Here is a 24355-nt window from a genome sequence, read left to right as displayed (position 1 = left end):
GTGTGTTGCGCCTCAAGAGGAAGCCCGGGCTCGTGAAGCCTCATGCGGTCCTTGCTGCCGGAGAAGGCCCACATTGGACGAGAATGGCGCTAGAGCGGGGCAATGCGGCGCCGGATGAAATCCTTCACCATCCTGGGCGCTGTCACCCTAAGATCCTTCAGCCTAGTCAACCGGCGCCAGACATGGGCAAGACGTGGGTCAGTGAGCTTCTCGTGCCCCCAGCCGGAGCTGGGAGCAGCTGGTGCAATCGGAAGCAAGAGCAGGGGGCTGCGCACGCCTGCATCCACGAACACCCACTGCCTCCGTAACCCGCTCACAGACGGTGAAATCTCGAAGTCAATCCCCGCACCGGTCATTGCAGCCATGGCCTGAAAGCTCAAGCATCCAGAGCGTTGTTGGGGGTCAGTCAGATGCAATGAGAAGAAGTGGCGAAGTAAGGCCATGGAGGGAGTAATGCCCACCATGGCCTCATAGACAAAGGCGAAGACGGAGAGAAGGATGATGGATTCAGGATCCAGGTGCAGCATATTGATTTGGTAGTGAGAGAGCACAGCATTGAAGAAGGCGGAGAAAGGAGGAATCAGGCCAGCCCAGAGGTCGTGAAGGTGAATGGGGGTTTTGGTGGCTGTCCCTCGACCGCGGCGTGGGATGTGGGCCATGCCACCGTCTTCCCCCATTCGTTGAAGTCGGAGGCAATCACTGGGCGGACCTTGTCCATCGCCTCCTGGTTGAGCACCACCGACCGCTCGACGGCGGCCTCAAAGGCTAGTGGTGCTTCAGCTGAAGCCTGGGGCCTCTTCTACCCACTAAAAAAAGACACATCCGTGACATTTTGGGCCGAACGAAATTTTTTTCTGTCATACATATGACACTTCTATGACGATAATTGTGACAAAACCCGGTATCATCATAGATGTGGTGGGCTCCTACTTCTATGACAAAAAATCATGACAGAAAATGGGCTTTTCGTCCTGGGCGGGACAGAGACGCAGCTGCATGACATTCTTTGGGCCGTCCATGACGGAAAAAACCGTGGTAGAAGCGAGGGGGAGGAAAATTTCGGGGAGTTCCCGGTTACGGTGGGAGGTCGGGGGCCGAGCGATGCGCGCTTCTCTCGTACACGTACGCGCGTGTGTGCGAGGCGTTGGCTCTAACTGAACCCGAGCGAGGCATTGGGCTCTAACTGAACCCGAGCGATTGCACTGCAGGCTACGCGTTACTGAACCCGAGCGATCGATCGATGGCTGTTAACTGAACCCGATCGAGCGATTCCTTCGCCACTGCTGCTAACTGAAGTCGATCGATGCTGCCTCTGGATGACAGTGAGCATTATGGGGGGGGGGGGGTTGGATGAGCAGTTCCCGATGGGGTGGATGAATAGGACCCCGTGGTGTTGCCTCTGGATGAACAGGACCCCGATCGATCGAGCCGGTTGGGGCTGGATGAACAGGATCACGTGGAGGGCTGGATGAACAGGACCACCCCGTGGAGGGCAGGATGAACAGTAGATGGTGGAGGGCAGGATGAACAGTAGCCCGTGGAGGGGTGGTTGAACAGGAGCCCGTGGAGAGGGCTGGTTGAACAGTAGCCGGTGGAGTAGCGCGCGGTGGAGGCTGGATGAACAGGAGCCCATGGATGAACAGTCACAGGTGGAGGCTGGAGGAGGTCGACGGTGGATGAACAGTAGCTCGTGGAGGCTGGAGGGGGTCGACGGTGGAGATGAACAGTATCCCGTGGAGTCCCGTTTTGTGGTACGCCACACCCCTCCCGATGAATAGGACCCCCGTTTCGACCGTAGCGCTCCAACACAAGTCCGTTTCCTCTGTTTTGCGGTACGCCAGACCCCTCCCGATGAACAGTATCCCGTTTCGAATGTGGCCGGTCGGACACAAGGCCGTTTCCTCCGTTCTGCGGTACGCCAGGCCTCGTTTCCATCGCCTGTTCCATCCAAGCCCTCCTGATGAACACGACGTATTCCATTGGCTCCCCATGAAAACGACGCATTCCATTGCCTCCCCATGAACACGATGATGACGCTGTTTCTCCGTTCCGACCCATCCATGTACACGAGCCCTGGCCGTACGTATGCGCGAGTAGGCGTTCAAGACCCCGCCTGTATGTACACATACGTGGCCGTATTTTCTTTCTTACACCCTGGCCGCTGTACGTACGTGTACATGCTACGTGCACGCCTCTACTACGACACGTGCGCGCCTCTACATCCACTAGTATATATGTACGTACACGTTCGCGACCAGAATGACAACGCTACGTATGCTTCGACCAGGTGGGATCCGACTGTCACTTCCTTGCGTGCGAAGATGTAGCTGGTGGGTCCCAGTAGTCAGGGGCAAACGTTTTTTTTGCGAAATACGGTGGCCCGTCCGGTGGGTCCCTGCTGTCAGGTGGAGGAATAATTATTTTGCACGTAATAAGGAGGCACTTCCTTGCTGCGGCCGTGGACCCAGGTGTCAGCCTCTCGACGTACAGTCCACGTCCGATGGAAGCTGTTCCTTGACCACGTTGACCACGCCGCACCGAGAGCACCAGGGCGGTGGATGACGGCGAGGCCTAGGAAGGGGACGACGCGGAGCCGGGGAAGACGCAGCAGTGGATGCCCACGCGTAGAGGAGTACGAGGGTTCACTGGTTCGCTGCGGTGTGAGGCTGCTGTTGTCGCAGAATAACAGGGGGTGTGGGTGAGTAGAGGGATGGCCTGGCCAGCGGTGGGAGTAGTAGGGGCGGTGAAGCCTCCACCGCATCGCAGCCGGCCACGGGAGGCAGGAGCACGAGGCACGACCGTCGCTGGTTTGGGCGGCTAGAGCAAGAAGACCAGAGGTTGAAGAAGCACTACGGCCGTTGGATGGACATCGTACGGTCACTGGAGCTAGAATCGTGCATATTGACTAAGTTGACAAAGCCCTCCGTCCCCGTCAACTTAGTAGGCCCACAAGTCAGCCTCCCACTAAGGTGGGTCCCAGCTAGCAGGGGGGTATTCATTTTTTTGTGCGTAATAAGGAGGCACTTCCGGTGGGTCCGAGCTGACAGCAGGGGGAACGTTTTTTTCGCAAAATACGGTGGCCCGTCGGGTGGGTCCCAGCAGTCAGGGGCAACCGTTTTTTCGCGATATATAGGTGGGCGTCCGGTGGGTCCCTGCTGTCAGGTGGAGGAATAATTATTTTCCGCGTAATAAGGAGGCACTTCCTTGCGGCTGTCGTGGACCCAATTGTCAGCCTCTCCACGCACAGTATTCTTCCGATGGAATTCGGTCGTTGACCACATTGACCACACCACCCCGACAACACCACGGTGATGGACGACGGTGAGGCCTAGGAAGGGGACGATGCGGAGCCCGGGAAGACGCGGCAGTGGATGCCCACGCAGAGAGGAGTACGAGGGTTCACTGGTTCGGCTGTGCTGCCGTCGCCGCAGAATAACAGGGGGTGTGGGTGAGTGGAGTGGAGGGATGGCCTGGCCAGCGGTGGGAGTAGTATGGGGGCGGTGAGGCCTCCGCGGTAGCACAGCCGGCCATGGGAGGCAGGAGCAGGCGGCACGACCGGCGTTGCTTTGGGCGGCTGGAGCAAGAAGACCAGAGGTTGAAGAAGCACTACGGCCGTTGGATGGACATCGTACAGTCAGTCGAGCTAGAATCATGCATTTTGACTAAGTTGACAAAGCCCTTCGTCCCCGTCAACTTAGTAGGCCCACTATACTGGGTCCCAGCTAGCAGGGGGAGTATTCATTTTTTGTGCGTAATAAGGAGGCACTTCCTTGCGTGCGAAGATATAGCTGGTGGGTCCGAGCTGTCAGCGGCAGTAACGTTTTTTTCGCGAAATACAGAGGCCGTTTCGATGGGTCCCAGATGTCAGGTGGAGGAAATCATTATTTTGCGCGTAATAAGGAGGCATTTCCTTGCGTGCGGCCGTGGACCCAGCTGTCAGCCTCTCCACATATAGTCCACTTCAGATGCATGTCGGTCGTTGACCACGCTAACCACACCACGCCGAGAGCACCAGTGCGGTGGACGATGGCGAGGCCTAGGAAGGGAATGACACGGAGGCAGGGAAGACTCGGCCGTTGTTTTTGTTTCCCACACGGAGGGGAGTACGACTGTACGAGGGTTTACTGGTTCGTCTGCCGTCGCCGGAGAATAACAGCAGGTGTGGGTGAGTAGAGGGATGGCTAGGCCAGCGATGGGAGTACGATGGGGCGGTGAGGCCTATGCGGCAGCACAGCCGGCCGCGGGGAGGAGGGAGCAGGCAGTCCCGCCGGCACTTGTTTAAGCGGCTTGAGCAGGAAGAGCAGAGATTGAAGAAGCACGACGGCCGTTGGATGGACATCCAACTGCCATCTGTGGAAAGCCTCAAATCTGTGGAAAAGAGCATACAACCCATCTGCCATTATTTCAAATAATTTACAGCCCATTTGCTAATTCTTACAGGTTTTTTTGGAGCCCATATTCTTTATGTTAGCATTACAGCCCATATTGTGGCCATGGTTAAAAAATTATACGAAATTTTGCACATGTCGGTGTGGTCTGAACTGTTTTTAATCCCGAAATTTCGAGTCACATTCAGACTGAGTTTAAAAATAAATGTATATCAATATAAAATCCAATAAATTGTCCACGCATAAAAATCAATGCAATTTAAAATCTCGAAATAAAAAAAGATATATGAAAATAATTGCCGGTATGATGTGTTTTAAAAATGTACAGCCCATTTCTCATTACTGATAGGCCATTTTCTCGGCCAGCCGAATGAAGATCTCCTCGTCTTGAAAGATTTGTAGCCCAACAGGCCTGATAAAGCGACTTACTTGACAAATCACAAAAGAACTGGGCTAGCCATTTTCAGAAAGAAAAAAAACTACTGGGCTGGTCTGTGGTAAACATAAAAGAAAAGGTTGTCTAGATAGGCCAGAGTGTCCCGCACAGCCCAGTTGACACCCTGCTTCCGTCTCAAAACCAAATTAGATAAATGCCACTCCAATTATGGCGATTCATAAAAATGCCATTGCAATTTCCAAACTTTGAAAAATGCCACTTCAATTTTTGCAAACTTTGAAAAACGCCACTGCAGTTTGCAAACTTTGAAAAACGACACTCCAGACTTCGAAAAATGCCACTAGAAATGGCATGAAATGGCATTTTTCAAAGTTTGGAAATTGCAGTGGCATTTCTCGGATACACCAGATTTAGAGTGGCATTTATCAAATTAACCCAAAACAAAAATAACTGGGTGAGCTGCTGGGTCCCCGGTGTCAGCCGCTCGTTGTGCAATTCTCTCGTTTATTGACTACGTTGACAATGGCATGGGACCCAGATGTCAGAAATCCACTAGGAGGAGCCATTTTTTTATTGGCTTGAAATAAGGAGGCACTTGCTTGCATACTGCCATGACCTTGGCGGGTCCTTGCTGTCATCCTCTCCACGTACAATCATCTCCTGATTGTGTACGCGTCAACTTGCTAGGCCCACAAGTCAGCCTCTAAACCGTGGAGGAAAAATACAACCCATTTAAAAAAATAACATCCCATTCCATACGTTCGAACGGAAAGTTCAACATTCAGAGCAAAGTAACAGGTCTAATCCACATATAGAGTACTGAACTTCCACGTTGACAACCATCATAGCCAAGTTAACTATCTACTCCCACTAACACTCTAGTAGCGTACAAGTACTAACTTACTCTTAGCTAACTAGACGATGCCGGCCGCCATCTGCTGTCCATGCTAAACGCCGGCACCGATGTCCTCCGCCTCGCCTCGGACTTGCCAGAGGTGTGATAGGGCGCGTTGCTCGCGCGCGTTGCCCTTTCCATGCCGGCGTGGTCCACCGAAGCTTCGGCTTCCAAGCGAGAAACCCACTTGACGAGCTGGTAGTAAAAATCGGCGTCACGAACGCGTGCATGCCCGACAGCCTCCAGGGCTATTTGTCGGGCGCCGGCCTCCACGTAGTCGGCCCAGTTGCGGGCGCTCTGCTCGCGACTCAGCGCGTCGGTGCGCTGCTGCTCCATGTCCCGCTGGCGGCGCAAATCGGCGATACGCTGCTCCTCCGCCAGGCGGTCGCGCTCCAACAACTCTTGCTCCTCCGCCATGCGTGTAACGCCCTCGATGCGGCTATATCTCCCATGTGTCGAGGCACGACTTAGAGGCATAACCGCATTGAAAGCAAGGTCGCAAGTCAGGAAATCATCACACATCCCATGTACATAAATAATATAAAGGGGAGGTACATGGTTGGCTTACACTCGCCACGTCACATCAAAGTACATAAATAACATCCATCATACAAATCACTCATGGCCCGACTACGGTGCCAAAATAGAAAAAAAAACCCAACATGCGACAAGGCCCTGAATCGATAACCCCAACTAGGCACCACTATTGATCGTCGGGAAAAGGAAACATAATAACGCTGAGAGTCCTCGTCGAACTCCCACTTGAGCTCGTACTCGTCACCTGGAGCGGAATCACCTGGACCTGCATCTGGAATTATAGTATCTGTGAGCCACAGGGACTCAGCAATCTCGCACCCTCGCAATCAAAACTATTTAAGCTTATAGGAAGGATAAGGCAAGTATGTGGAGCTGCAGCAAGCGACTAGCATATGTGGTGGCTAACTTATACGCAAAAGAGAGCGAGAAGAGGGGGCAAGGCGCGAGCGAGAATCTAGAGGAACAACCTGCGCAAGCATTACTCCAACACCGTGTCCACTTCCCGGACTCCGCCGAGAAGAGGCCATCACGGCAACACACTCAGTTGATTCATTTTAATTAATTAAGATTCAAGTTATCTACAACCGGACATTAACAAATTCCCATCTGCCCATAACCGCGGGCACGGCTTTCGAAAGTTCAATCCCTGCAGGGGAGTCCCAACTTAGCCCATGACAAGCTCTCACGGTCAACGAAGGAAAAGACCTCCTCCCAAGACGTTCCGATCAGACTCGGTATCTCGATAACTCAAGACACTTCGACAGGTTAAAACAAGACCAGCAACACCGCCCGAATGTGCCGACAAATCCCGATACGAGCTGCACATATCTCTTTCTCAGGGCACACTCAGATTGTCCTAGGTACAGGTAGGCCAGCCCAGAGTTGCCCCTGGTGGCCTCCGGTAGCTGACAGGTGGACCAACACTCAGAGGAGCACTGGCCCGGGGGGGTTAAAATAAGATGACCCTTGAGTCTGCAGAACCCAAGGGAAAGAAAAGGGTAGGCGGCAAAAGGTAAAACCAAGGTTGGGCATTGCTGGAAAAGCTTTAATCAAGGCGAAATATCAAGGGGTTCCCATTATAACCCAACCGCGTAAGGAACGCAAAATCCGGGAACATAACACCGATATGACGGAAACTAGGGCGGCAAGAGTGGAACAAAACACTAGGCGAGAGGCCGAGCCTTCCACCCTTTACCAAGTATATAGATGCATTAAGATAACATAGCAATATAATGATATCCCAACAAGTAAATAAATGTTCCAACAAGGAACGGCGCCAATCTTCACCTGCAACTATCAACGCTATAAGAGGGGCTGAGCAAAGCGGTAACATAGCCAATCAACGGTTTGCTAGGACAATGGTAGGTTAGAGGTTCAATCATGCAATTGGGAGGCTGACAAGCAAATGGTAGGCATCGTAGCATTGGCAAAACAAAAGAGCGAGCAAACTAGCATAGCAAAGATAGTAGTGATTTCGAGGGTATGATCATCTTGCCTGCACAGTTGTCAAAGCTGACTGGATCCTCACAAGCAAACTCAACGGGCTCCTCGGTAGTGAACTCGTCTCCCGGCTCTACCCAAACAAGACAAACAAGCAACAAGGATACAATCAACCACGTGCAAGACCAAGCAATGAGATGAAATGATGACATGTTATGCGGGATGCGATGCGGGATGCAAAATGCAAGATATGACAGGAAATGCATGAACCTGGCCTCAACCTGGAATTCCAAGGGTGCCACTGGATAGAGGGGACGAAATCGCTTGAAAACGATACAAAGATCATTGGAATCGGAGCTACGGTTTGGAAATGGCAAGCGTTTTAAGATATGACACCGGTCTGCGATTTACAGCAAGTAGGCATCTAAATGCAACGAAATGAACATGCTACAGCCACCAAACATGAAAAAATATACATGGCAGTGATGTACACAAGATGCTTAACAAATCACTAGCACTGAGCCATATGCAAATTCATCCATTAAGGGCTTCAAACAAGCATGGCAAAAATGAATATGCAAAACAGATTCCAGACTTAGTGAAATTAACACTAGCCTGAAATTTCAGATCACGAAGCCCTCTTCGGAGCAGCAAAACAACATGATAGAAAACCTGAACATGACAAGTAAGAACATGGCATGGAGCTACTCAACAAGCTTAACAAAAGACCCAAAGTGACCTGGGGTCAAAAGGGTTCACAAAATACTCTACCGAGCTCACGAACATAGCTCGAACACAATCAGTTTTCAGACTTAGTGAAAACTGAGGCATGCTGAAATTATAACTCACGAAGGCATGTAAACGAGCTCGATGCACTCACTACGGTGCAAGTCATCGCAAGGCAAGCATATAACCAGCAAGAAGGCACAATATTCTAGCTACACATGGCAAGAACAAAGGCATAGCATGCATGGAACACTAACGGTAGCATCGGCAAAATCGCAAACAAGTTGACGATCTGCCCAGATTAACAACGAAGCAAAAGTTGAGCTCGATTGAGTCAACCTAGAGCACTCCACATATGCAAACAAAGACATGGATCGATATAGCATAACATAAATATCAAAACTCCCTTACTGATCATCCTCAAAAGAGGCACGAATCACTAGGAAACAAGCTGGACATATAGCATCGTGAACTAAAATATCCCAGACTTCGTGAAAATCACAAAGTCCCTGAAATCAGCAATCTCAGGTACCTCTCTTCGCAAGCTTGCACAAGACAACACACACATCCTAAAAATGCATGGGTGGCACCTCTGGAAAGAAGACAAAATTCTTAACAATTCATCCCAAAGGGGCACAGGCATATCATGCACGGATTAAACATGGCAAAAATGACAAAAGTGCATGATGAACTAACGGATCTGCAATTTAACTCACGAAGCCTACTTCTAACAGCATTTTGGGCAACAAGATGACCTCAAATGCAAATGATGCAATGGAATGAAATGATGTACATGTCGAGGCGAATATTTTGATATATCATATGCCCAAAACGGAGCTACGGTTGCGGAGATACGAGCAGTCAAACATCGCATAAAAAAACTAGGGTTAGGAGATAAAAGTCAACCGGGGGATCCCCAGATCCAGATCCAGATCGGGTCCGGCCGCACTGTAGCAGTCCGAGCTCGGGCTCGCCGGAAATGGGGCTCACGGCGGCCGGAGACGGAGCGGGACACCGGGAAGGAGGGGCCGGCAGGCGGGGAAGCTCGCCGGGGCGGCGGCGAACGGCGATGGGAGCAGCGGCGCCGGACCGGTCGAGGCGGCAGCGGGACAGCGGCCGCCGGCGTCGAGGTGGCGACCCTCGCCGGAGTCGTGCGGTGGCGACGGAGCGCACGCCGGCGAGGAGGCGGACGGGCAGCGTCGGGCGCGGGGACGCGACCCGGCCGATGGGCTTGGGGGGCCGGGGACGGGCCCGAGCGGGCCTGCGGCGGCGGGCGGCGATCTGGTCCCGCGGGGGACACGTGGCGGCGGCGAGTTGGATGGCGGCGGCGGGCGGACGCGTCCGGCTCCGTCCGGACGTGTCCGGTAGCGGCGGAGGCGATTTGATCTAGGGTTAGGGGGGAGGGACTCCGCGAATTTGGAGTGGGGGGTGTATATATAGGCATAGAGGGAGCTAGGAGAGTCCAAATGAGGTGCGGTTTTCGCCCACGCGATCGTGATCGAACGCTCTAGGACATGGAGCAGAGTTTGGTGGGTTTTGGGACAAATTTGGGGGGTGTTGGGCTGCAACACACACGAGGCCTTTTCGGTCCCTCGGTTAACCGTTGGAGTATCAAACGAAGTCCAAATGATACGAAACTTGACAGGCGGTCTACCGGTAGTAAACCAAGGCCGCATGGCAAGTCTCGGTCCAATCCGGAAATGTTTAATCCCCACACATGAAAGAACGCTAGAAAAGGCCACCGGAGGAGAACGAAGCGCCGGAATGCAAAACGGACAACGGGGAAAATGCTCGAATGCATGAGATGAACATGTATGCAAATGGAATGCACGTGATGAGATGATAAGAGATGCACGGAAAAGAAAAACAACACACGGAGACAAAGACCCGAACCCGAGAAATAAATATAACTTAATGCCGGAAACGGCAAGAGTTGGATACAAATATGGAAAGTATATCTGCGGCGTTACAACACTCCACCACTACGAAAAGATCTCGTCCTGAGATCTAGGACTGAAAGAACTCCGGGTACTCAGAACGGAGGTGATCCTCGCGTTCCCATGTAGCTTCACGGTCGGAATGGTGAGACCACTTGACTTTGAGAAATTTGATTGACTTGTTGCGGGTCTTGCGTTCAGTCTCTTCAAGAATAGCAACTGGGTGCTCACGATAGGAGAGATCTTCTTGGAGCTCAATGTCCTCGAAGTTGACGGTGCGGTCAGGCGTCTTGAAGCACTTTCGAAGCTGAGAGACGTGGAACACATCATGAACATTGGCAAAGTTTGAAGGAAGCTCGAGCTGATAGGCGAGGTCGCCTCTCTTACTAGCAATCTTGAAAGGTCCCACGTATCTAGGGGCAAGCTTCCCTTTGATACCGAAGCGACGAGTACCTTTCGTAGGAGAGACGCGGAGGTAAACATGATCTCCGATCTGGAAAGCCAAATCACGGTGCTTACTATCATAGTAGCTCTTTTGGCGGGATTGGGCTGCTTTGAGGTTATCACGAATGACTTTGCACATTTCTTCTGCTTCTGTGATTAAGTCATTACCCAGCAGCTGACGTTCACCGGTTTCAGACCAGTTGAGAGGGGTACGACACTTCCTGCCATACAGAATTTCAAAAGGGGCCTTGCCCGAACTTGCTTGAAAACTGTTGTTATAGGAGAATTCAGCATAAGGAAGACAATCCTCCCACTTCATGCCGAAGGAGATCACACAAGCCCTGAGCATATCTTCAAGAATCTGGTTGACACGCTCGACTTGACCGCTTGTTTGAGGATGGAAAGCTGTGCTGAAGCGAATGTTGGTCCCCATGGCCTTCTGAAAAGAATCCCAAAACTTCGAGGTAAAGATACTGCCACGGTCTGAAGAGATCACTTGAGGAATACCGTGCAGAGAGACAATGTGAGAGGTATAGAGTTCCGCCAATTGAGCTGCAGTGATCGACTCTTTGATAGGCAGAAAATGAGCCACTTTGGTGAGCTTGTCGATGACAACAAATATAGCATCATTGCCACGCTTGGACTTTGGAAACCCAGTCACGAAGTCCATTTCAATGTGGTCAAACTTCCATTCTGGAATGGCAAGCGGTTGGAGGAGACCTGCTGGCCTTTGGTGTTCTGCCTTCACTCTTCTGCAGACATCACATTCATTCACGAATTGAGCGATCTCGCGCTTCATTCGAGTCCACCAATAAGCTTGCTTGAGATCCTGATACATCTTCGTACTACCAGGGTGGATGGAGAGGAGAGAGTTGTGAGCCTCGTTCATGATCACTTTACGAAGTTCACCTTTGGGCACAACAATACGATCCTCGAAGAAGAGAGTGTCCTTGTCATCAAGGTGGTAGCACTTGTACTTGGACTGACTCTTTGCAATCCCAATCTTCACCTTTTTCACCATAGCATCAAGAAGCTGGGCTTGGCGAATCTGGTCTTCTAAGGTAGGAGAAACTTGATGGTTGGCGAGGAAACCTTGAGGAACAACTTGCAGATTAAATTTGCGGAAAGCTTCACAAAGCTCAGGTTGATAAGGCTTAAGAATCAGACTATTTCAATAGGCCTTTCTGCTCAAAGCGTCAGCAATCACATTGGCCTTGCCTAGAGTATACTCAATACTCGGATTATACTCTTGAATCATTTCGACCCATCAAGTTTGCCTTAGGTTGAGATTAGGCTGAGTGAAGATGTACTTGAGACTCTTGTGATCAGTGAAAATGTCCACTTTTCTTCCCAATAGAAGATGTCTCCAAGTCAAAAGAGCATGCACATCTGCCGCCAACTCGAGATCATGAGTGGGGTAGTTCTTCTCATTAGGCTTCAACTGGCGAGATGTATAAGCAACAACTTTCTTCTCTTGCATCAATACTGCGCCAAGACCTTGGAGAGAGGCATCACAAAAGACCTCGTACGGCTTGGATTCATCAGGTGGAGTCAGAACTGGAGGAGTGATCAACTTCTCTTTCAAAGTGTTGAAAGCAATATCACACTCCGGAGACCAAACGAACTTGACGTGCTTCTGAAGAAGATTTGAGAGAGGCTTCGCGATCTTGGAAAAGTTTTCAACGAATCTTCGGCAATAGCTTGCGAGACCGAGGAAACTGCGGAGTTGCTTCACATTCTGAGGAGGTTCCCAATTCACAATTGCGGATACCTTCTCGGGATTCACGGCAATGCCCTTGGCAGAGATGATATGACCAAGATAAAGAACCTCATCGAGCCAAAATTCACACTTGGAGAACTTGGCATAGAACTGATATTCCCTGAGCTTATCGAGAACCAAACGCAAGTGCTTGGCATGATCTTCCTTGTTCTTCGAGAAAACCAGAATGTCATCGAGATAGACCAAAACGAAGTCATTGGTGTAGGCGTTGAAGATGAAGTTCATCATGCAAGAGAACGTCGGAGGAGCGTTGGCGAGGCCAAAAGACATGACAGTGTATTCATATGAACCAAAGCTTGTTCTGAATGCTGTCTTGGGAATATCTTCTTCACGAATGCGAATCTGGTGATAACCCATACGGAGATCAAGCTTGGAGAATACTTGAGCACCCTTGAGTTGTTCGAACAGCTCATTGATGTTGGGAAGTGGGTATTTGTTCTTGATGGTCTTCTTGTTCACTGGACGGTAATCAACACAAAGTCGGCTCGAACCATCCTTCTTCTTCACAAAAAGAACACCACAACCCCACGGAGAAGTACTAGGCCGGATGAGACCCAATCTTTCTTGCTCATCGAGTTGTTTCTTCAACTCCTTCAACTCTTCGGGGCCGAGCTTGTAGGGACGTTTGCACACAGGTTCCGTACCGGGCTCAAGTTCAATAACAAATTCAACCGGCCGGTTTGGAGGCATCCCTGGGAGTTCTTCTGGAAAAACGTCTTGATACTCACAAACAACCGGAATCTGCGAAATAGCATCCAATTCACCCTTCTCATTGAGAGAAAACAACCGGATGGTATTATCCCGAGCGGCAAAGACAATGACATCCTCAGAAGAATGAGTCAGTTGAATCTGCCTGGCTGCACAATCAAGCTGAGCTTTATGCTTAGAGAGCCAGTCCATCCCGAGTATAAGATCAATATCCGAGTCACCGAGAACCGTAGGAGAAGCAAGAAACTTGAACTCGCCCATCGTGATAGAAACATCCGGAACGATGGAGTTAGCCTGCATGCGCTTGCCGGGAGAGACAACTGCTAAAGGACTAGGCAAGACTTGTGAAACCAATTCATGCCTATTTGTAAACGGTCTCGAGATGAAGCAATGCGATGCACCAGTGTCAAAAAGAACTTTTGCAAGAATATCATTAACAGGAAGGTTACCCATGATCACATCTGACGAGTCCTCTGCCTGAGCTGCATTCATCAAATTGACCTTGGCGTGCTTGGAATTATGCTTGACCACAGCTGTACTTGCCGATCTGACAGGAGGAGGAGGAGGAAGACGCCTCTGGTTGAAACACTTGTTGGCATAGTGACCCTTCTGTGGCACTTGTTGCACGTGACCTCTGAAAGCGGACGGTGATACGGAGCACTCGATCTTGGAGCTTGAGACGAAGTCTTGTTCTGAAAGCCTGGGTTGGGTGGGTGAGAAGAACCACTGCCACCTTTGCTCTTCTGCTGATACGGCTGACAGAACGGAGGAGGAGGAAGCCAAAACTTCTGCTGCTTGGCCACTTGAGTAGAGGAAGACGGAGTAACATCTCTGACTCGCTTCCTGGAAGCATCACACCTCAACTGAGCAGCCTCGTGCTTCAGTGCCATGTTGTAGAACTCATCGTATCTCAAAGGCTCGAAGAGAACAAGAGCGAGCTGAATATCTTCTCTGAGACCACCCCTGAACTGATATATCATGCTCTTCTCGTCAGGCACGTCCTGCTTGGCAAAGCGGGCAAGTTTCTGGAACAATTTGTTGTAGTCATAGACAGACAAAGAGCCTTGTTTCAGATTGCGGAATTCCTCACGCTTGCTTTCAACCACGCTCTGCGGAATGTGATGAGCTCGGAAATCTCGACGGAAATCATCCCAAGTGATAACACGTTCACCTCTGGAATCCTTGTACTGCTGGAACCATTCTGCAGCCTGATCTTTGAGTTGGAAGGAAGCGAATTTCACAAAGTCCTCAGGCCTGACGTTGCTGCACTCGAAATGCTTACACAGATCCACAAGCCAATCGTCAGCATCGGTTGCCTCAACACAATTACTGAAAGTCTTTGGCCCGTTAGCAAGGAACTGGTTGAGTGTAGCAAAGTGACCCTGATTGCTGCCTTGATTCCTTTGACTTCCTTGATTGCGCTCTCGGAGAATTTGCATGATCAGCTGAGTGTTTGCATTAGTAGCGGCCATCACAGCTTGCCGTGCTTCTGGAGGAGGCGGAGGTGGAGGCGGATCAGGATTCGGAGTCGTGCGCGTTGGAGGAGCCATCCTGAAGATGTTGACCACCATTAGCACACAAATAGACAAATATTGAAGCTGAATCCAACGGAATGAAAATTGCAACATAAAGTCTTCACATCCGAACAAAATGAACGAATGCACTTCTCTTGAAGTGGTCACATATTCCTAAATTGCGAAGCCACGAAGAATCAGGTAGAAGGGGTACAACAACGAGGGATGGTATCAACATATGACGTCGGAGCAACTCGAATGCCACAACTGAAAATAAAACCAAGGGTTGGCTTGCGGAATAAGCCGGAACAAATACATGATAGAAATTTTCGTCCGAAGTTTTCGTGGTGGGACCTACACGGGCTCGATCGTACAGCACCATCATGTACAAGGCAGTGCACATGACATACGAAGCGTCCCCGAGTCAGCATAGCCAAGGACTCTTTAAGACACAACGAGACCACTGTAAAATCGACCGTGAATAGGCGAACCACTAGACGTCGAACCCCAATTTCATATCATACATCTGTCGGAAAGATATCCTAAGGCTACTTGAATTCCCACCTATGAAATTCCCGAAATTTTCCCGGTTATGCAATCAGGTGTTGGGGATACAGGGGAGCATAATATCTCACTCAAGCTAGCAATCCTACATCCACCTGTATCCATCCTTCAACACATAACCAAGAAACCTTCGGAAACCATCTATCTCAACCTTCGAAAAGCATCCGTTATACAAGTTATGGCGATACTCCTGAACTCCCGCCCCAGTACTGGGTGGCGTCGAGGTTATCTCACCAACGAACTGCATAAAAGAGATTTTCGATGTCGCGCACAAATCTCAAGTATACCAGAATTGCAACGCTAAAATTGTGACGACAACACCTCGGAGCTCAACTCCCCGGGACACTTCCACAACCCCTAAAGACAGGAGGCACCAAGAACAATGTTCTCGTCACAAAACCATCGGAACAAAACCAAGATACTCGCGTGATCCTAAAAAATAAATTTAGTGAAATTTGAGAAGAGAAGAGTCAAAACTCTACGTCAGGATGCCTTACCAGAGCGATGAGGAGACTGGGAAGTAAAAAGAATTCCTAACTCTCCGATATATAATTCCTAAGTGACTCAAAATATTTTTCTAGACACAACTCGACTGCTAAAAACGATCAAGCAATGGGGGCTCCTAAGGTCGGGGAAGGCTCTGATTACCAACTTGTAACGCCCTCGATGCGGCTATATCTCCCACGTGTCGAGGCACGACTTAGAGGCATAACCGCATTGAAAGCAAGGTCGCAAGTCAGGAAATCATCACACATCCCATGTACATAAATAATATAAAGGGGATGTACAGTTGGCTTACACTCGCCACGTCACATCAAAGTACATAAATAACATCCATCATACAAATCACTCATGGCCCGACTACGGTGACAAAATAGAAAAAAAAACCCCAACATGCGACAAGGCCCTGAATCGATAACCCCAACTAGGCACCACTACTGATCGTCGGGAAAAGGAAACATAATAACGCTGAGAGTCCTCGTCGAACTCCCACTTGAGCTCGTACTCGTCACCTGGAGCGGAATCACCTGGACCTGCATCTGGAATTATAGTATCTGTGAGCCACAGGGACTCAGCAATCTCGCACCCTCGCGATCAAAACTATTTAAGCTTATAGGAAGGATAAGGCAAGTATGTGGAGCTGCAGAAAGCGACTAGCATATGTGGTGGCTAACTTATACGCAAAAGAGAGCGAGAAGAGGGGGCAAGGCGCGAGCGAGAATCTAGAGGAACAACCTGCGCAAGCATTACTCCAACACCGTGTCCACTTCCCGGACTCCGCCGAGAAGAGGCCATCACGGCAACACACTCAGTTGATTCATTTTAATTAATTAAGATTCAAGTTATCTACAACCGGACATTAAAAAATTCCCATCTGCCCATAACCGCGGGCACGGCTTTCGAAAGTTCAATCCCTGCAGGGGAGTCCCAACTTAGCCCATGACAAGCTCTCACGGTCAACGAAGGAAAAGACCTCCTCCCAAGACGTTCCGATCAGACTCGGTATCTCGGTAACTCAAGACACTTCGACAGGTTAAAACAAGACCAGCAACACCGCCCGAATGTGCCGACAAATCCCGATAGGAGCTGCACATATCTCTTTCTCAGGGCACACTCAGATTGTCCTAGGTACGGGTAGGCCAGCCCAGAGTTGCCCCTGGTGGCCTCCGGTAGCTGACAGGTGGACCAACACTCAGAGGAGCACTGGCCGGGGGGGGTTAAAATAAGATGACCCTTGAGTCTGCAGAACCCAAGGGAAAGAAAAGGGTAGGCGGCAAAAGGTAAAACCAAGGTTGGGCATTGCTGGAAAAGCTTTAATCAAGGCGAAATATCAAGGGGTTCCCATTATAACCCAACCGCGTAAGGAACGCAAAATCCGGGAACATAACACCGATATGACGGAAACTAGGGCGGCAAGAGTGGAACAAAACACTAGGCGAGAGGCCGAGCCTTCCACCCTTTACCAAGTATATAGATGCATTAAGATAACATAGCAATATAATGATATCCCAACAAGTAAATAAATGTTCCAACAAGGAACGGCGCCAATCTTCACCTGCAACTATCAACGCTATAAGAGGGGCTGAGCAAAGCGGTAACATAGCCAATCAACGGTTTGCTAGGACAATGGTAGGTTAGAGGTTCAATCATGCAATTGGGAGGCTGGCAAGAAAATGGTAGGCATCGTAGCATTGGCAAAGCAAAAGAGCGAGCAAACTAGCATAGCAAAGATAGTAGTGATTTCGAGGGTATGATCATCTTGCCTGCACAGTTGTCAAAGCTGACTGGATCCTCACAAGCAAACTCAACGGGCTCCTCGGTAGCGAACTCGTCTCCCGGCTCTACCCAAACAAGAAAAACAAGCAACAAGGATACAATCAACCACGTGCAAGACCAAGCAATGAGATGAAATGATGACATGCTATGCGGGATGCGATGCGGGATGCAAAATGCAAGATATGACAGGAAATGCATGAACCTGGCCTCAACCTGGAATTCCAAGGGTGCCACTGGATAGAGGGGACGAAATCGCTTGAAAACGATATAAAGATCATTGGAATCGGAGCTACGGTTTGGAAATGGCAAGCGTTTTAAGATATGACATCGGTCTGCGATTTACAGCAAGTAGGCATCTAAATGCAACGAAATGAACATGCTACAACCACCAAACATGAAAACAAAATACATTGCAGTGATGTACACAAGATGCTTAACAAATCACTAGCACTGAGCCATATGCAAATTCATCCATTAAGGGCTTCAAACAAGCATGGCAAAAATGAATATGCAAAACAGATTCCAGACTTAGTGAAATTAACACTAGCCTGAAATTTCAGATCACGAAGCCCTCTTCGGAGCAGCAAAACAACATGATAGAAAACCTGAACATGACAAGTAAGAACATGGACTGGAGCTACTCAACAATATTAACAAAAGACCCAAAGTGACCTGGGGTCAAAAGGGTTCACAAAATACTCTACCGAGCTCACGAACATAGCTCGAACACAATCAGTTTTCAGACTTGGTGAAAACTGAGGCATGCTGAAATTATAACTCACGAAGGCATGTAAACGAGCTCGATGCACTCACTACGGTGCAAGTCATCGCAAGGCAAGCATATAACCAGCAAGAAGGCACAATATTCTAGCTACACATGGCAAGAACAAAGGCATAGCATGCATGGAACACTAACGGTAGCATCGGCAAAATCGCAAACAAGTTGACGATCTGCCCAGATTAACAACGAAGCAAAAGTTGAGCTCGATTGAGTCAACCTAGAGCACTCCACATATGCAAACAAAGACATGGATGGATAGAGCATAACATAAATATCAAGACTCCCTTACTGATCATCCTCAAAAGAGGCACGAATCACTAGGAAACAAGCTGGACATATAGCATCGTGAACTAAAATATCCCAGACTTCGTGAAAATCACTAAGTCCCTGAAATCAGCAATCTCAGGTACCTCTCTTCGCAAGCTTGCACAAGACAACACACACATCCTAAAAATGCATGGGTGGCACCTCTGGAAAGAAGACAAAATTCTTAACAATTCATCCCAAAGGGGCACAGGCATATCATGCACGGATTAAACATGGCAAAAATGACAAAAGTGCATGATGAACTAACGGATCTGCAATTTAACTCACGAAGCCTACTTCTAACAGAATTTTGGGCAACAAGATGACCTCAAATGCAAATGATGCAATGGAATGAAATGATGTACATGTCGAGGCGAAGATTTTGATATATCATATGCCCAAAACGGAGCTACGGTTGCGGAGATACGAGCAGTCAAACATCGCATAAAAAAACTAGGGTTAGGAGATAAAAGTCAACCGGGGGATCCCCAGATCCAGATCCAGATCGGGTCCGGCGGCACTGTAGCAGTCCGAGCTCGGGCTCGCCGGAAATGGGGCTCACGGCGGCCGGAGACGGAGCGGGACGCCGGGAAGGAGGGGCCGACCGGCGGGGAAGCTCGCCGGGGCGGCGGCGGACGGCGATGGGAGCAGCGGCGCCGGACCGGTCGAGGCGGCAGCGGGACAGCGGCCGCCGGCGTCGAGGTGGCGACCCTCGCCGGAGTCGTGCGGTGGCGGCGGAGCGCACGCCGGCGAGGAGGCGGACGGGCGGCGTCGGGCGCGGGGACGCGACCCGGCCGATGGGCTTGGGGGGCCGGGGACGGGCCCGAGCGGGCCTGCGGCGGCGGGCGGCGATCTGGTCCCGCGGGGGACACGTGGCGGCGGCGAGTTGGATGGCGGCGGCGGGCGGACGCGTCCGGCTCCGTCCGGACGTGTCCGGTAGCGGCGGAGGCGATTTGATCTAGGGTTAGGGGGGAGGGACTCCGCGAATTTGGAGTGGCGGGTGTATATATAGGCATAGAGGGAGCTAGGAGAGTCCAAATGAGGTGCGGTTTTCGCCCACGCGATCGTGATCGAACGCTCTAGGACATGGAGCAGAGTTTGGTGGGTTTTGGGACAAATTTGGGGGGTGTTGGGCTGCAACACACACGAGGCCTTTTCGGTCCCTCGGTTAACCGTTGGAGTATCAAACGAAGTCCAATGATACGAAACTTGACAGGCGGTCTACCGGTAGTAAACCAAGGCCGCATGGCAAGTCTCGGTCCAATCCGGAAATGTTTAATCCCCACACACGAAAGAACGCTAGAAAAGGCCACCGGAGGAGAACGAAGCGCCGGAATGCAAAACGGACAACGGGGAAAATGCTCGAATGCATGAGATGAACATGTATGCAAATGCAATGCACATGATGACATGATAAGAGATACACGGAAAAGAAAAACAACACACGGAGACAAAGACCCGAACCCGAGAAATAAATATAACTTAATGCCGGAAACGGCAAGAGTTGGATACAAATATGGAAAGTATATCTGGGGCGTTACAATGCGGTCACGCTCCAACAACTCCTCGATCTCCGCATTGCCATCTAAAGACAGATAGAATGCCTTCTCCCTCCGTCTGCCTTCCGGTGAAAACCCGAACACTAGTTCCGGCGGTGACCGCCTTCGGCGTCGCCTACCGCGGACGGGCGGGGGCATTGCGGACGTGGTGAGCGATGTCGGGCCGGTGGGGGCTTATGAGGATATGGTGAGTTGGGTCATGGTGGCACCTGAGAAGGCCGGGAAACAGTACTTATAGGCGAAAGATAGCGCGATGGTCATCGGAATTCAATGCATAATGGCTTAGCGCGCTAGCTTGCCGTGGAAAACTAGAGAAACTGAAATTATGACTGTGTCGTCCCATCCCGTCTGGGTCGCACGCCGGCATGGCGGTCAAACGAGTGCACTCGAATCATCTTCCTCCTTGTCAATAATGATTCCACGGATTTAAAGCGTATTTTTTCGCATCAGTTAGCTGCCTTAATTACGGCCGGCTGCATGCAGGCACTCAGAATCGCTCGCAGGCAGTATGCGAAGCAGCATGCAACGAGTCGCAGCCGAGGGCACGCATGCAGCCACTTAAATCGCTGGAATTAATTAGGCTTAAACTTCTGCATGCCGTTAATTATTGCCATGCCTTGGTCTTGCTGCTTTGCTCACGGGACTAATAAATCCCAGACGGAGGGAGTACCTCGGTTGGTGAGAGGTTTGAATTAAGCCCTGCAAACCGGAAAGGAGGTACTAGTACGTGCGTGATCCGCTATTTATTTGTGTAGGATTGAGTACGTTGTTTCTTGAATTGAGCCCTGCAAACCGGAAAGGAGGTAGTACGTGCGTGATCCGCTATTTATCCGTGTAGGATCGATAGTGTAGCTTGTCAGTTTCTTCAGAGGTAGGCATTTTTATCCGTGTAGGATCGATAGTGTAGCATGTCAGTTTCTTCAGAGGTAGGCATTTTTATTCAAAAAACTGCCACTTCGCATCTTGCGTCGCAAATAAAACTACCAGGAGCGCATTTGTAGGCTAGCTAGTGATCGATCAGTAACTTGTAAACACTGAGCGAACAGAAATAAGTAACTGTTAATGCATCTCAATGATTCACATATCATATACAAATATGTAGCTCCAAAAGCAAAGATCGGCCACTTCAGATCTTGCGTCGCAACTAAAACTAACTAGTACGATTCCCATACATAAGATCAACATGTTAATGCATCTCAATGATTCACAGATCATATACAAATATGTAGCTCCAAAAGCAAAGATCTAGAAAAAACATCTATTCTTCCTACTAACATGGATGCTTCTCTTGGCCAACATTCAGTACACGCTAAAAGACAAATTTGTTTGTGAAGTCTACAATTCCTCTTCCAAACGTAAGTGGTTTCACCAACAGCTGGAACCATGAGAATGAACCACACATGATGGAGGAACATCCACTACAATATGATTTGGTCTTCTCTCGATCACACGGCGAGACTATTTTCAGAATACAAACTTTAACTTAGGCAAAATGATGCCCATTGTATAATCAGACCAAAGCAATGAAGCACCTAGTGTTGGCCAATAAATAGTACAGTACTACTTTTCTGCAGTCCATGAAGTGACTATCCAATCTTTCTGTGTCTATTTTCAAATGGCACTGCATGCAGTGACTATACTATTCTCTTGTGCAGTTGAACCAAAATTGTGGGCACTTTGTTTGTTTTCCAAATAGCAACGGGCAGACATCTCTGTCTGCACAAATATCAAGCAGCTAGTAAACATATACCACACCTTGTATTTTCGGTTTAAACATGTCTCTTCCGCTTAGCATCTGTCCTGTTCTGCACTGCACAATCTGATACAGTTATGTTTTGCCCTGGACAATTTCATACTGAATTGATTTGCTGGTTCGGAGCAGAAATATAGCGCCTATTCTTCATCAGACCAAGGATATCCATGTTCATAGTGATGGAAGAGGTGAAATCGATACAACCGAAATTGAGCATCCAATCATTGAATCCTGTCCTGCACCTCCAATGTAGGTCCACCCTGCCAATAAATTCACATGCAAACCACTAGTATTACTATCTAATGACAGTACAAAAAGAGTAGCAAGATATTACCAAACCATGTACCTTCGTAATGAACAGCTCATAGTGCCACCAATTGGATATAAAGGTTTGGAAAAAACATGCTCCTAATGTTGAACCAGTTGGACTTTTTGTGCAGTTCCACTAAAATCGAGCATCCCTGTTTGCATAGATATTGAAAGTGTGATTACTCTAAAAGTGGCACTAGTTGAAGCATAGACTCACAAATATAAGCATTCCAATTTCTTAATGGGGAAAGGTAGCAAGACTGTTTCTAACCACCTGTTTGAAGGAATAAATAAAGCAACAACGGCTGATGTCAGGAAGGCATACATAGTTTTTTTCTGGAAAAGTGAGCCATTCCTGACATTTCCTCTTCTTTTAAGCAAATTTTGTGCAGTTCTACTAAAATAAAATGCCATCACTGCCTTGACAATTCAGTGACACTATACAAAAGGAAATGACTTAACATTACATCATGATGTCAGGTATGTAGTCGATAGGCATTAGAGACAAACATACAGACCTCCTCAAGAGAACAGCCGGAGGAGGTGCCCACTCCTGACCTTTCCTCTTGTCTTCATAATTGTCTGTGCAGTTTAACCAAAATAAAATGACATCAGTGCCTTGGCATTTTGGTGACACTGTACAAAAAAAATTAACTTATGTCATGAAAGTGAGGTATGTAATCTATAAGCATTAACAGTGCAAAAATCTGAAGGTAGTAACAAGTTTCATCATTGGTATACTGGCTGTGCAACAACATTAGAATGCCTTAGCTGAAAAATCTTTAATACATCCACAATCAATAGCTAACCCTGGAATAATCCAGTGACATTAAATGGCATTGCTTAAATTTATGGGTGGCATTAGACTGAGAGAGGCATTAGTTAAATGTGGCATCACTTTAGCAGTAGCATTGCTTGACTTGACTGTTGGCGTTATACTAACAGCAAAAATAGTGGCAATAAGAGCATGGGAGGCCCATTTGGACAGTGGGCGCACCAGTACGATGTACCTCCACGGAGGCAGAGTGGTGAGAGAGGTATGGTTGCCCTGAGCAACAAATATCCAGGCAGCATATGTGGATTACGTCCCATTTTTGTTCTCTTTAGGCACCTTTTTCCTATGCGAGGACAACAAACCGATCAACCTGGTCATTCTCTATTGCGTTGTCATGCCTTTCTACCCTTCTTCAACCAAGAGACACGAGACTCGTTCCTTAGCTACTGATTTTCCCCTTTTCAACCTAGATGCAGGTTCGATGCCTACTCTCTTGGACAGTACAATCTCCCTTCCTTTCCTTATTCAACCCAGACATGGATTAGTCTACATGAAGTAGGGTTTCCTTTAATAGTGCAAATTATGGTTTTCGTCTGCATGGCCAGCAGAGCAGAGGATAGCAAATTGGGAAGATGGTGGAGTGGAAAAAGATCCACATGCAACGACGTGGCAGATGGGGCAATAGAACAAGGTTATGGTTCAAAAAGAGGTAGCATACCGGAGGGTCGGCGGGAAGTGGCTTCGCTCGTGGTCATCATCCTCCGCACACACTACAACAACAAGCTTGGGGACGGAGGCCATCCCGTGCGGGCGCTAGGTCTGAGAGGATGGCCTTGTCGTCAGTGCGTGACCTCGCTCGCCGACGACGAGTGAGTCAATGCTGCACGTCCTTTTCTTCCCCGGCGGATCTGTGACCACGGGTGAGGAGGGAGAGAGGGGCCGTCTTTTTTAGATCTAGAGAGAGGGTGGTAGTGTGCGAAGCAAGTGGGCAGCCCTTAGCAAGAAAGCGCTCAAGCTCCAGCCTATATATCTTTTTATACTACTAGTACTGGAGGTGGAGTAGTGGTAGAGTAGTTTATATGTTCTCTGCGTACAGTACCAGTTAGTCGTGCTTCAAAACTGATCGGCACGCCATTAAAAAAATAAAGGTCGATAACTAATGCGGCACCTCAGGCCAACGCGGCCAGATCGCATTTTGCACGAGAAATTACACACCATGTTTCATTGACATGTGGTCCCGTTCCAACATATCAGTGAGACGACGG

Source organism: Triticum urartu, chromosome 3A (genome assembly GCF_056163025.1).
Source record: "Triticum urartu cultivar PI428250 chromosome 3A, HENAU_Tu73, whole genome shotgun sequence".
In the NCBI taxonomy this organism is placed as follows: domain Eukaryota; kingdom Viridiplantae; phylum Streptophyta; class Magnoliopsida; order Poales; family Poaceae; genus Triticum; species Triticum urartu.
The sequence above is the reverse complement of the archived record's forward strand: the minus strand, read 5'-3'. Positions refer to the sequence as shown.